Source organism: Eucyclogobius newberryi, unplaced genomic scaffold (assembly GCF_026437365.1).
Source record: "Eucyclogobius newberryi isolate DKJ021-1_F unplaced genomic scaffold, fEucNew1.0.hap1 SCAF_20, whole genome shotgun sequence".
Taxonomy (NCBI): domain Eukaryota; kingdom Metazoa; phylum Chordata; class Actinopteri; order Gobiiformes; family Gobiidae; genus Eucyclogobius; species Eucyclogobius newberryi.
In genome coordinates, this window is record NW_027315835.1 from 24370069 (window position 1) to 24382673 (window position 12605).

A 12605-nucleotide genomic window follows, 5' to 3' on the forward strand; every position below is an offset into this window, starting at 1 on the left:
AAACATTTAGAGTTTGAAACTTTTAGAGTTTGAAACATTTGGAGTTTGAAACAAATGGTGGGGGCCCAGCGCCGTGGAAGGGGGGGCTCAGCCAGGGATGTGAGCACTGATGTGTGACTGAACTGTGAAAGGTCAAGAGGTGACATTGCGGAGTTGGAGTGACAGACGCAATTCCATCTCTTCCTTGATTACATCCTGGATTAGTGAACGTTGTAAACTATCTGGATTATTGAATTTTGTTTAAATGTAGAGGAGGGATGATGTACGAGTAAACAAAAAATTCCGAATCAATAATTACTAAAAAAAATTGTAAACAAGAGAACTGTTTGAAATACATTGAATTGTCGAAAAGACTTGGTTTATCACCGCAGCAAGATCGTGTTGGAGATGTGTTGTTTGCAGAGAGACGAGCTAAAGTGGACGGAGCCACACCGTGTCGTTCTCACCATTGGAGGGACGAGATCATGGGTGCAGCAGACAACACAGCACCAGATCCATAAGCAATCTACAAAACGCAGGACTTCGTTTGTATGAGTTTTGTCCAGAGTCTACGGTAGAGTACGATACTCTGCTACAATGGATGTGAACACAGATTCTACGATGCGCAAAGCATTATACTCTGCTACGATAAACGGGAGACAGAGGCTACGGTGCGCAGAGTACCATACTCGGGACAATCGGGACAATCGATCAACATACACAACTGTGTATACCGGTAAATGGGAAAATAGAGGGAAGAAAATAAGTGATCAACTTGAAAGGTTATGAAATGTATAATGTACAATGTATAATTGACATGACAGTAGCTGAAGAAACACAATGGCATATTATACAGCCACTATTGTTTACACTAACTAAGAGAGTTTTTTTATCTGCTACAACATAACTACATGCAATGTTAATGAGATTATGAATTGAGATGGGAAATGTACCAGTTCATATGTGTTAAAGGTGTGACCGAAGCGAGCAGCGGAAGAAGGTATCTTAAGAAACCAAGCGCGAGGACGTATGGTGGTGTGGGGACACTTGTGGGGCGTTGTGCCTATGTATCCCTTTTGTGGCCAGCCATGGTCATAACAAAGATCAGCATCACCCAGAACCATACCGCAGGGTCAAGGTCGAGAGGTTAGTGGACAATCTGGTCCCAGTAGCACCTGACACTACGTATTTGATTCTATTGGGGTGTCCAGAGAGGTCCCTAACGAGTCAAACTGACTGACCAGAGAGCAGCGGGTGTGAGGGCCTTCCGCTTGTTTTTGCGATATTTCCCATCACACCGCACAAAATTATAGACAGAATAAATTGTCTGTTTGTCAAATTACAGAGATTGACCAATCTGACTCAAAATTTAGGACATTAATATAGACATGTAGACATGTTGTGGGCCGAGAGAAAAGGAGTGTGTTCAATATTTGAGAACTGTGCTTAACTTTTGAGTGTAAAAGTGTCATTTTAACACCAATATGAATGACATGTTGAAAACTGAAAAGAGTAATGTGTTTGGCATATGAGACAGTAGACTAATTCTTTGATAAACAGGAGGGAAATGTGATAAAATGTGAATATATGATTATATTTCTGTGATGTATTTTATCTGCATAATAGTGATATATTATCTGCATCATTAGTCTAAGAGAAAAACGGGTGTGTGACAAACTGCATTTGTGAAGGGGTCGTAAAGATGGAGCAACGGAATGTTTACTCAGGGGAGTTTGGGTAACACCCCAGGGGGGGAGATGCACCCCCCTTGCAGGCTTTATCTCTACGGAAAAATACCAAGTGCCTTGATGTGAAGCTGACCAATGAGAAATGTGACCCTCCTATTCCAGAATATCTAATAAAACCAACTTGCATGAGAAAAACGGGGTGAGACGCAGGAGGATCACGCAGGCTGCGTACCACAGCCTGGCTGACGCAGTCCCAGCGTTTTCTCCCAAGCTTGCCATACAAATGTCTGATATTTCTGTGTCGTTTCATATTGCTTTATGAACTAAAGTGTGTAAGTCAAAGAAACTACATCTCTCCATGTAAGGGCCTATAAATAATTACTATTATCAATGCATTCAATTACTTAAACAAGCATAATGCAGGTATATACAGAGAAAAGACACAAAAAAGTTACGTGCTGTATCTTTATAGACAAACCTTACATAAAATAACAGCCTACATTAAAGGTGGAATGGACGATTTTTCCATCAATTTTTTTTATCATATTTCCTCGTGGCGTGGATAATTCATTTGTCCTGCCACGTATCGATCATAAAACGCACCTATCGCTCACCTGCAGCCGCGTGCGGTTCGTCCCCACGTTTCTGCGTGCCTAAGCGCATGGATCTATCATAATATAGTTCCCTCAGTGTACGGGGCAAAATGAAGACGGAGAAAGACAGTTCGAGCTGACGCAGAAGTGGACAGAAATCTACGGGAGACGAGCGATGCGATGCGCTCCGTTGCACTAATAAACATACGCACGTGTGTGTTGTATCAGTCCGGACGAAAAATCGTCCATTGCGCCTTTAATATGTCGTGATAGTAAAACACGCTTCTTACATTACACTGTATATTCCACACTTCGAAACACATGTGTTATTGTCCTTGTCCCCTGTTATCTCATTACAAGCTGATCCTCCCCTGTGCTCCATCTCTAACTGTGTGTTTGGACTCCACCTGTTAAGCAGCAGCCGCCCCATGCAGAGGCCCAGACGAGCGGGGCGTACCTGGCCACGCTGCTCCCTGCCTCTGCATGTGGATCTCTCATCAGCTTACAGCGCCTAAGAGTCCACCGCCTCACGGACACGGCAAATGACTTCCAGCCAGGCAGGTACAGTATATTAGCACCGCAAATGTGCCCGTGTCTCCTTCAGTGCAGATGAAACACAAGAAGGACGGATATTATGAGCTGAAAGTGCCTACTCTAAAGACAAATGTATCAATGTATTTGATATGCTAACAGAAATGGAACTTAAACGGCTAAAATAGGAGGGACAGCGTGAAGAATAGCTACTCAAAGCTGGAAGTGGTTTCAACGTGATGCTGTAAAAAGGTCTGTGTAAAAAAAATACATCCACTCTGCAACTGAAAATTATATTAGTACTCGACAAGTCAGCTATTATTTAATTGACATTTGTTAAATGCATTTTTAACTAAATAAAAGGTTGAGATTTGGTGACTGGGTGCTTCTAGATTGAGAAAATTTCGATACAGTTTAGCATTATAGATACAAATCAGAAATGTTGATTTATTTATCTAATTATGATCAAATGTCTTTTGATTTAGGCTCCATGGCATGGGCAACAAAATCTATTCAGTTCGTTTTTGTTTCTATCAAAATGTCCACAGCTAATCTTGGGACAGTAAAAAATGTTCTTTGGAGAAAACGTCAAAAAACAAAATTAACAAAATTAGTTGGATCCATCTGAATTGGTTAAATAAGCCCAGGAAGCTCCATTCCTTCTCAATGACCTGGACATGCGTCATTGTCAGCCATGACAAGGACTGTCTGCTCTATGTTTCACCTTTTCAGAGACCACACTGTGAAGCTTTGGTGCCATTCTTTATTTAGCAGTAGCAGTAATTTCACTCACACGTGTGTTATTTCATGTTTTATTTATATTTTATTCGAATATCTTTTGTTTGTTTGCTTAATCTGTATTATTGACAGAGTACCCAAGAAAGAGAGAGTTTCTGTCATTTTTTCCCTGTATAAATAAATGATTAACACTACAATATTTGTTTTAAATATACTGTTGAAATTGCAAATTGGAAATAAGAGGTGTGTATTAAAGGTTGAATGGACGATTTTTTTGTCTTATTTCCTCGTGGCGTGGACTGCCGATTAGTCCTGCCACGTATCAATCATAAAACGCACCTACCGCTCACCTGCAGCCTCGTGCGGATCGTCCCATATTTCCGCGTGCCTAAGCGCATTGATCTATCATAATATAGTTCCCTCAGTGTACGGGGCAAAATAAAGACGAGAAAGACTATTCGAGCTGACTCAGAAGTGGACTGAAATCTACGAGAGACGAGAGATGTGATCCGTCGCGCTAATAAACAAACGGGGGAGTGCGCATGCGCACTTCCGCCTGTGTTCTCAAATCGCCGAAAAATTGTCCATTGCGCCTTTAAGTAAAAAGAAACTCCATGTAATAAGTAAAATAAACTCCATCCCTCCATGTAAGGGCATATAAATTATTACTATTGACAATGCACTAAATTACTTTAACAAGCATAATGCAAATATGTATGGAGAAAAGACACTCCTCCAAAAAAGTTACATTGTGTACCTTTATAGACAAATCCTTCATAAAATAACAGCCAACATTAATAAGTCCTGAGAAGGATGCATGAGCTTTTCGTAGTCCGTTTACTGGGTGTTATAGTTTTTCATGAACATCTGTTGTTTCTCCGCTTGTTGGGGGAATTCAGATCTAACAGAATCAGCGACAGCTCATTGTCCTCTCTGCTCTTCACACCTCCTTGATCTCATGATGCAACTCTCAAAGGTGAAGGCAAAAGAAGAAGGAAGGAGGTATTTTTGCCAATTTATATTCTTCAGCAAAACATTTCACTTTTCTGTCCCAGTACGACTCTCAAAAGCAAATCTGAACAATCGAACCATTCGACAAATAGATAAATCCAACTCCATTGATTGAGGTGAATCAAACCCAGCTCAGCTCATAATAAACTGTGCACATATGAACTAGCCAGTGCCATATATAGGCAGCTCAGGTACTGTAAAACATTTGCCCAGCTGATGATGTTGACTTTTCCGCCCAGAGCATGTGCCGTTCTTCCATGCACGCTCTGCACATCCCCTCACATGCACAGTGCAGCCCGTGAGCCAGGTCATTTCCACGGTGGGAAACATATGGGGCAACTGGCTGCAATCTCAGATGGTAATAGTTGTACACTATAAATGCTGTCAGTTGTTGATTGATGGGAATTAATGGCTTCTGTGTGTCCCACAATCATTTGCTCACAGGCAGATTGATTTTGCACATAATATGCAAAATCAACTTTAATGAGCTTTCAACCTTGTTACAACAGTGTTTCCTCATTATTAGTTTACACAATGTTGTATTTTGATTGATTCCTGCATGTCTGAGCTAATCCTGCTTATCTTGTGTGGCTCGAGCGCTCAGACAATTCCTGTTTTCACCTACCCCCTATCCCCGCCCACATCCCTGTACTTAGTTACGATCATTTGAAAAATTCCAGCTCAGAGTGACACATGTAGAGCTCTAAAATATCTCGTAGCCACAAATACAAACAAGTAATATGTTTAAGAGTCTCTTACTTGAGTAAATGTGTTGCTCCCTATTCCCACTATGAGAGACAATAGCTTTATAAGATAAGATAAGATAAGATAAGATATTCCTTTATTGTCCCACATGGGGAAATTTCATTGGTGCAACGCAGGTAGATACAGAGGTATGTTGTGTTCCTTACACCACTTATTCAGATATGATTTAGTTTTCAAACATTTTAGTTTTCTACACTTTGTGCTTTATTTGACTTATTTTTTTTACAATAACTCATAATTATAAATTAGATGTTACATCCAAACAGTTACTCAAACAGCTACTCTTACTTTAGTATCGTAGAAAAAGATTCAGTTATAATAATCTGGACACTGTCTTGAAGAATAACAATTTGTTTCACATGTGTTTCCACATTCATGAAAAAGTCATTCTCAGTCAGCATATTGAGAATGAAATTGGACATTGCATGTCATGGTACTATCATGATCGCACCTGTGTGCCAATTGTTCGGGAAAAATACTGTATTTTCTATTCTAATATTGTGGCATTGTTGCAAAAGATCCATGTCACAAGCTGAAAGCACTTGTTTTGTACTTGTGCACTCACAGTTGTGTAACATAAGCTTACATTTGAAAAGATGGTGGAAGAAAACAGAAAAAAAAAAATTAAAATGCCCCTTAATCTGCTGTCTCTTCCTGATAAATCCTCTTGTCAAGCTGCACTGAGACCTTTGACCTTTGACTGAGGCACAAAGGGGACGGGAGTAAAACATTTTCTATTAAAGCTGAACTTTGAATTTCCATCTGGATCAATGTCTATGGCATCTATCTACCTCCTTATCTACTTATTGTCACCTTATATGTTATTTATAAGCCATGACTGACCTCACCAAATTGCTCAAAATCAAATCAATACTGTGCATACAACTGCTTGAATGCAATATCTCTTTTGTTGGATATTTCAGTACTTTTACCCAGCAGCAGACAGAAAGCAGACCAATCATCACAAACCAACAAGGCCTCTCAAAACGTAGCCAAAATGAACTCGGCTCTGAGTGCATCCTGCCAATAACCCCATATTAAGCTTCATCCTTACATTTTTCCTGCTGAGTGCCAACCCGCCTTCATTCTCTCTCTCTTCTTCCATCACTCCATATGAAAACTAATGGCGCTGATAATTTTAGCCTCCCGGAGTACAGTAGTTCCGTAGTAGACTTCCCAGCCATGAACGTGTAACAGAATGGTAAATAAGGCAGGAAACAGGATCATTTATTAAACCAAATTGCATCGTTAGGAGGTCAGCTGAGTCCTTATCAACGCTCGGCATGTGCGTCGTCATTGTTTTGAACAGAGCACCTTGTCCTCTCAAGTAAGGGACATACGCAAGAACAACTGTATGCTAATGAAGGGAGATCGCTTTGGACTGGGGGATTACTGTAATATACTGTGCAGTCGGGCAACAAGATGTACTGATGGCAGATATGCACGTCACAGCAGTCGTAATAGAAGGAGATAATGGTGTTTTGGTGCAGGGGAGGTCCTCGTGGTTTTTACTGTAAACAAACATAACTGCAATTTGATAAGTGTTGGTGAAGGCCTTTGCAGTAACAAATCCTAAAATACCTTTTACTATTCCTGTCTAGGTATTTTGTGTTTTGTTTATGTTTATTTCTGTTTCACTTGGCTTTTTTAAAGGATTTTTTTGGCCCAAATGCTTTATTAGATAGCTTGAAAGAGAGGGAGAAACGGGAGGACATGCAGCAAATTGCCAAATTCGCGTGTCAAGGTGGACCTTTTTAGTTTGATGAGGTAGATAACTTACATGTATACATATAATGTTTTATCACAAAAAAATAAATAAATACACATATACAGTAATTTCACACAGAAACTACAACAGTAGCCGGTTAAACAAATATCTGAACAAAGCTAACACTTCACGGATCATCCAACACTTTACTTCTGTTCTGGTCTGAGCAAGGACTCTTCCAGCTCCAGTCTCCTGGGGTGTTTCACGTTCACCACATGCTCAAGGTCAAACTGGAACCCTTCGGGGTCCGGAGCTTTTTTGGCCGTTTTTGGGTACCTTCAATTTTGCCCTGATATACTATATTAAGAAATATTTACCAGACCAATGTTGGGTATCTTTTTTTTCAGCACAACCTCACCTATATGATCAGTTAGTTAGTTTTTCACTTTTACATACTATTTCAACATAACTGGACCTAAACACACACAGAAAACACAAAGTCCGTCTAGAAAAATTATGTTTTTTTCATTGTAAAACCCTCAAACATGCTCAACCAAGCATTTAAAAAGGTTCAAACTGAACCATAAGGTGCAAATATGAACACATAAAAGTATTCTTGTGATATATACAAGCAATAAACCACTATTTACCATAAAAAGTAGGTAAATCCTCAGGCGTTTTTCTATTTGTGCTACTTCTCAAAACAGTTTCTGTCCAAAATGACACAGAGAGCCACATCACAGGCCTTGTACTTCCATGTGAGTGATGTTCAGAAGGAACTCTAAACCAGGTCTAAACCAGGTCCAACCCAGGTCTAAACCAGGACTAAACCAGGTCTAACCCAGGACTAAACCAGGTCCAACCCAGGTCTAACCCAGGACTAAACCAGGTCCAACCCAGGTCTAAACCAGGTCTAAACCAGGTCTAAACCAGGTCTAACCCAGGACTAAACCAGGTCTAACCCAGGACTAAACCAGGTCTAACCCAGGACTAAACCAGGTCTAACCCAGGACTAAACCAGGTCTAACCCAGGACTAAACCAGGTCTAACCCAGGACTAAACTTGATCAACATGAAGTGTGCCCCTCATTTTGCTTCACAACAACTATATTACTGACAATGAAATACTTGAAATACTAAAACTCTCCAAAACTACTCAACAACAGCATGATTCCTCTCGTTCGTTCTTCCTCTTTGACGTAGACGGCAGCCGTCTACGTCACTTAGTTTTCATGCTGCGCGGTCCTAAAGCCGGCCAGCATCAGAGACAAAAGGTGGCTAATGGCGGTGAACAGACTCCCTGTGCGAGCTGTTGTGTCGTGGAGCTGTTATGTGACAACTAAAATATGTCCCATGCCCAATTGTGTAGAGGAAGAGACTCTGGAGCACCTTCTCATGGACTGTTATAGAACTAAGGAAATATGGGACCATCTAAAAACAATAGGACTCAATTTCCACTTGAATTACTGCTCCGTGGTGTACTGTCACTTACAGGAATCCTTCACCCCAAAGCGAACAGAACTCTTTCAGCTCATCATCTCCATCTGTACAATTCAGATCTGGAAAACACGGACAAAGTGTATCTTTCAACTAAATGTTATTAACGGTTCAACTGTATTCAAACAGATAATCACTGAACTCAAGAGACGAAGGACACTCAACACGTCCTTTTCCTGGGACATCTTGAATTTATAATTGTATTTGTATATAGATATGTATTTCTGAAATTTTGTGTACACTGTAAATGTATGTAAACATGTGAAACTTTAATAAAGTTGTTTAAAAACGCAAAAGCCGACCATGTTTCAAAACGCACCGGTGCGGGCGTCGACCCCGAAGGGCTAATATCTGTGGTCCCTCAAGACGGACCTTTTCGGCCCAAATGGGCGGTTCGTTCGAACCTCCCGAACCCCCCTTGGCTACGGCCCTGTTTACACCTATAGCTATGTACTAATAATACACATTTACACAATGTTAATATAATTCAGTCCCTATGTTGTTAGCCGCTGTAGGAAGCCAAGAGCAGTGAAAAATGTATCCGAATATATTGAATCTGTAGAAAGTGAATGGGAAAGCTCTTCCTGACTCCTGATATCATACAGTGAATCTTTTTTTAATGGCTATGAATCATTGTTGAACCCTACATTTTTATGGTATTTATTTTAAATTTGTCAAATAATCTGAAGTACAATGCTATGAGCAGGTGCAAACTGAAATTATCTGAGCTCTGAAATCTGCAAAACAACATAGAATTATTCATGGAATTCAATCAATCAAAATACAACACCGAGTCTCCATCATAACATTTGATCTTGCATAATATGTCTCTCAAGGTTGAGTTATGCTCAGTAAACCATATGTAAGTCTCTGCTTATGTCAGTCAGTTGTATCAGGCCATATCCAATAACACTAATCCCTGAAGTAACCAGAGTCTGACAGACCTGTCACATGTCAGCTGCAGGAGCACACTGAATACACCCAAGACAGCTTCAACTAAACCACTACCTTGCTTTTACATAATTCATGTGTTATGACATTTGACCGTTATCATAATGGCAAATCTGCTAATTGTATACTTTTATCTGTCCACTCCATCTATTCTCATTTTAGCTCTCACAGAACATGGAATATAATGTAATGCATCAGCAAGATTTGGGAAATGCCTCAGGCGTGGACTGACATCACAAGAGCAAATAATGGTATTTTGGTACAGGATTTGTCCATGTGTTAAAAGCCATTGACTTTACCTGTGAACAAATATAAGCATCCTAAACTACTATGTATGGCATTGTAAAAAAAAAAGTTGGAGCTCTTGTACTTTTGATGACTAAATGTCTATGTTTGACAGAGAACTCTACATTATATCATATCAAAGAAACGGCTCTAATCTCTATAGAGACAGCACATCTGCGGCGCATGGTCACAGATAAGGATAACCTTTCACTCATCACACTGAGATACACCACTTTGCCCACATGCAAGGTTAGTAAAATAAGCCAGTTTCATTCGCAAAGTGTTTGCTCCATGCCCTCAGCTCTGATTCCTGCTTTAATGATGCATGCTAACAGTATGCAAACACTGACAGCATGGATCAATGGACCCTCACTGGTTCACTTTGATGGGAAGTGACCGACATCATCACAGTTCTGTACATAAGGAAATCAATAGAACTCAGAACAACTCTAAAATCAACAATTAACTCTATAGTTGAGACTAGAAAATACTGGGCTTTTTCTTTGTCAACACCAAGGAGGTGTCCCCCCTCCCTCCCCTGAGTAACTCTGACCACAATCTTGTACATCTGTGGCCTGTGTTTGAACACATGTGCACAGGCAGCCTGTGGTGCCCTGTGTGGTGAAGAGGTGGACTGCTGAGAGCGAGGAGGCTGCCCTCAGCACCACTGTCTGGACTGATCTATATGACCCACATGGGGATGACATCAACACCATCACAGAGTACATCACGGACTCCATAAAGTTCTGTTTTGAAAACACTGTAACCTCCTGAAGTGTGCGATGTGAGGAGAAAAGTCAGGCAGGCAAAAGCCGGCTACAAGAGGAAGATGGAGGAGCAACTGCAGCAGCAGAACATTCAGGGAGTGTGGAGGAGCCTGAATACCATCTCAGCTTCAAAGTCCCTCCTGTCCAGACCGGAGGGGGACTTACAGTGAGTAAACAATCCAAACTCTCACTTTCTTGAAATATGCTCAATCACCCAGCCCTCATGCTCTCATTTCCACAGCTGGACAATGGCCCACACCCATTCCTCTTCACACCTCTGGTTTGGCTCATCAGCTCACAACTACAGAGTGGATTCTGGACTACTGAGTTATGATTAGTAAACTATATGTAAGTCTCTTACTAGGTAAGGCTTAGGTCAGTCAGTTGTATCAGGCCATATCCAATAACAATAATAGCTGCGTAACCAGAGTCTGACAGCACTGTCACATGTCAGCTGCTAAATGTACACTTTTATCTGACCACTCCATCTATTGGATCCTGGACTACCTCACAGACCGACCCCAGTTTGTGAGAGCACGGGACTGTGTGTCTGACACTCGGACCTGCAGTGTGGGGGCGCCCCAGGGCACTGTCCTCGCGCCCTTTCTCTTCACCCTTTACACTGCAGACTTCAGACATGACACGGACAGCTGTGTCCTGCAGAAGTTCTCTGATGACTCTGCCATCGTCGGACTCATCACGGACGACGATGATGCGGAGTACAGAGGACTGGAGCAGGACTTTGTGGACTGGTGTCAGCGGAACCACCTCCTCATAAACGCGGGGAAGACCAAGGAGATGGTGGTGGATTTCCGCAGACGCCACCCCACTGCCCCCTCACCAGTGAACATCCAGGGACGAGACATTGAGAGAGTGGACTCATACAAGTACCTGGTGTTCATCTGAACCACAAACTGGACTGGACTCATAACACAGACGCACTGTACAGGAAGAGCCAGAGTCGGCTCTACCTCCTGAGGAGACTCAGGTCTTTTGGAGTGACAGGGCCACTCCTGAAGACCTTCTATGACTCTGTGGTGGCATCAGCCCTCCTGTACGGTGTGGCCTGCTGGAGCAGCAGCATCACAGAGAGGGAGAGGAGGAAGCTAGACAAAGTCATCAAGAAGTCCTGGGCTGTGCTCTGGACTCGGTGCAGGAGGTGGGGGACAGAAGGGTCCTGGCTAGATTCACATCTATGCTGGACCATGAGTCTCACCCCCTGCAGGACACTCTGTCCACTCTGGAGAGCAGCTTCAGTGAGAGACTGATCCACCCTCGCTGTGTGAATGAAAGGTTTCACAGGTCTTTCCTTCCTGCTGCTGTCAGACTTTATAACAAACACTGTTAGTCCTGAACACTCGCAATACTGACCTAACCTAATACTGATGTGCAATTCCATCATATGTGCAATTACTGTGAAATTCATGTGCAATCCATGTGCCGTCGTGACACATAATATGTGCAATTACTGTCGTGATCACATGCAATGGTATTTATGTATTTATGTATTCATTTATTTGTCTATGGGAGTTTTTGTTTATAGGAGATCTTCTACTGAGAGTGTTTTTCAAACTTCCTATAAGTGATCTGTTCTTTTCTTCTGTATCTACCTCTGTATCTTCCTGCGTTGCACCAATGAAATTTCCCCATGTGGGACAATAAAGGAATATCTTATCTTATCTTATTTTCATCTTAGCTCACACAGAATATGGAATATACGTAATGTAATGCCCCAGGGCACTGTCCTCACGCCCTTTCTTTTCACCCTGCAGACTTCTGACGCGACTGTGTCCCGCAGAAGTTATCTGACGACTCTGCCATCATCGGACTCATCCTGAATGACAACGATGCCGAGTACAGAGGACCAGCGCAGGACTTTGTGGACTGGGTTCAGCAGAACCACCTCCTCATCAACGTGGGGAAGACCAAAGAGATAGTGGTGGACTTCCGCAGATGCCTCTCCGCTGCCCCCCTCACCAGTGAACATCCAGGGACGGGACATTGAGAGAGTGGACTCATAAGGTACCTAAGTCCAGCTCAGTCCTGGGCTGTGTTCTGGACTCGGTGCAGGAGGTGGGGGACAGAAGGGTCCT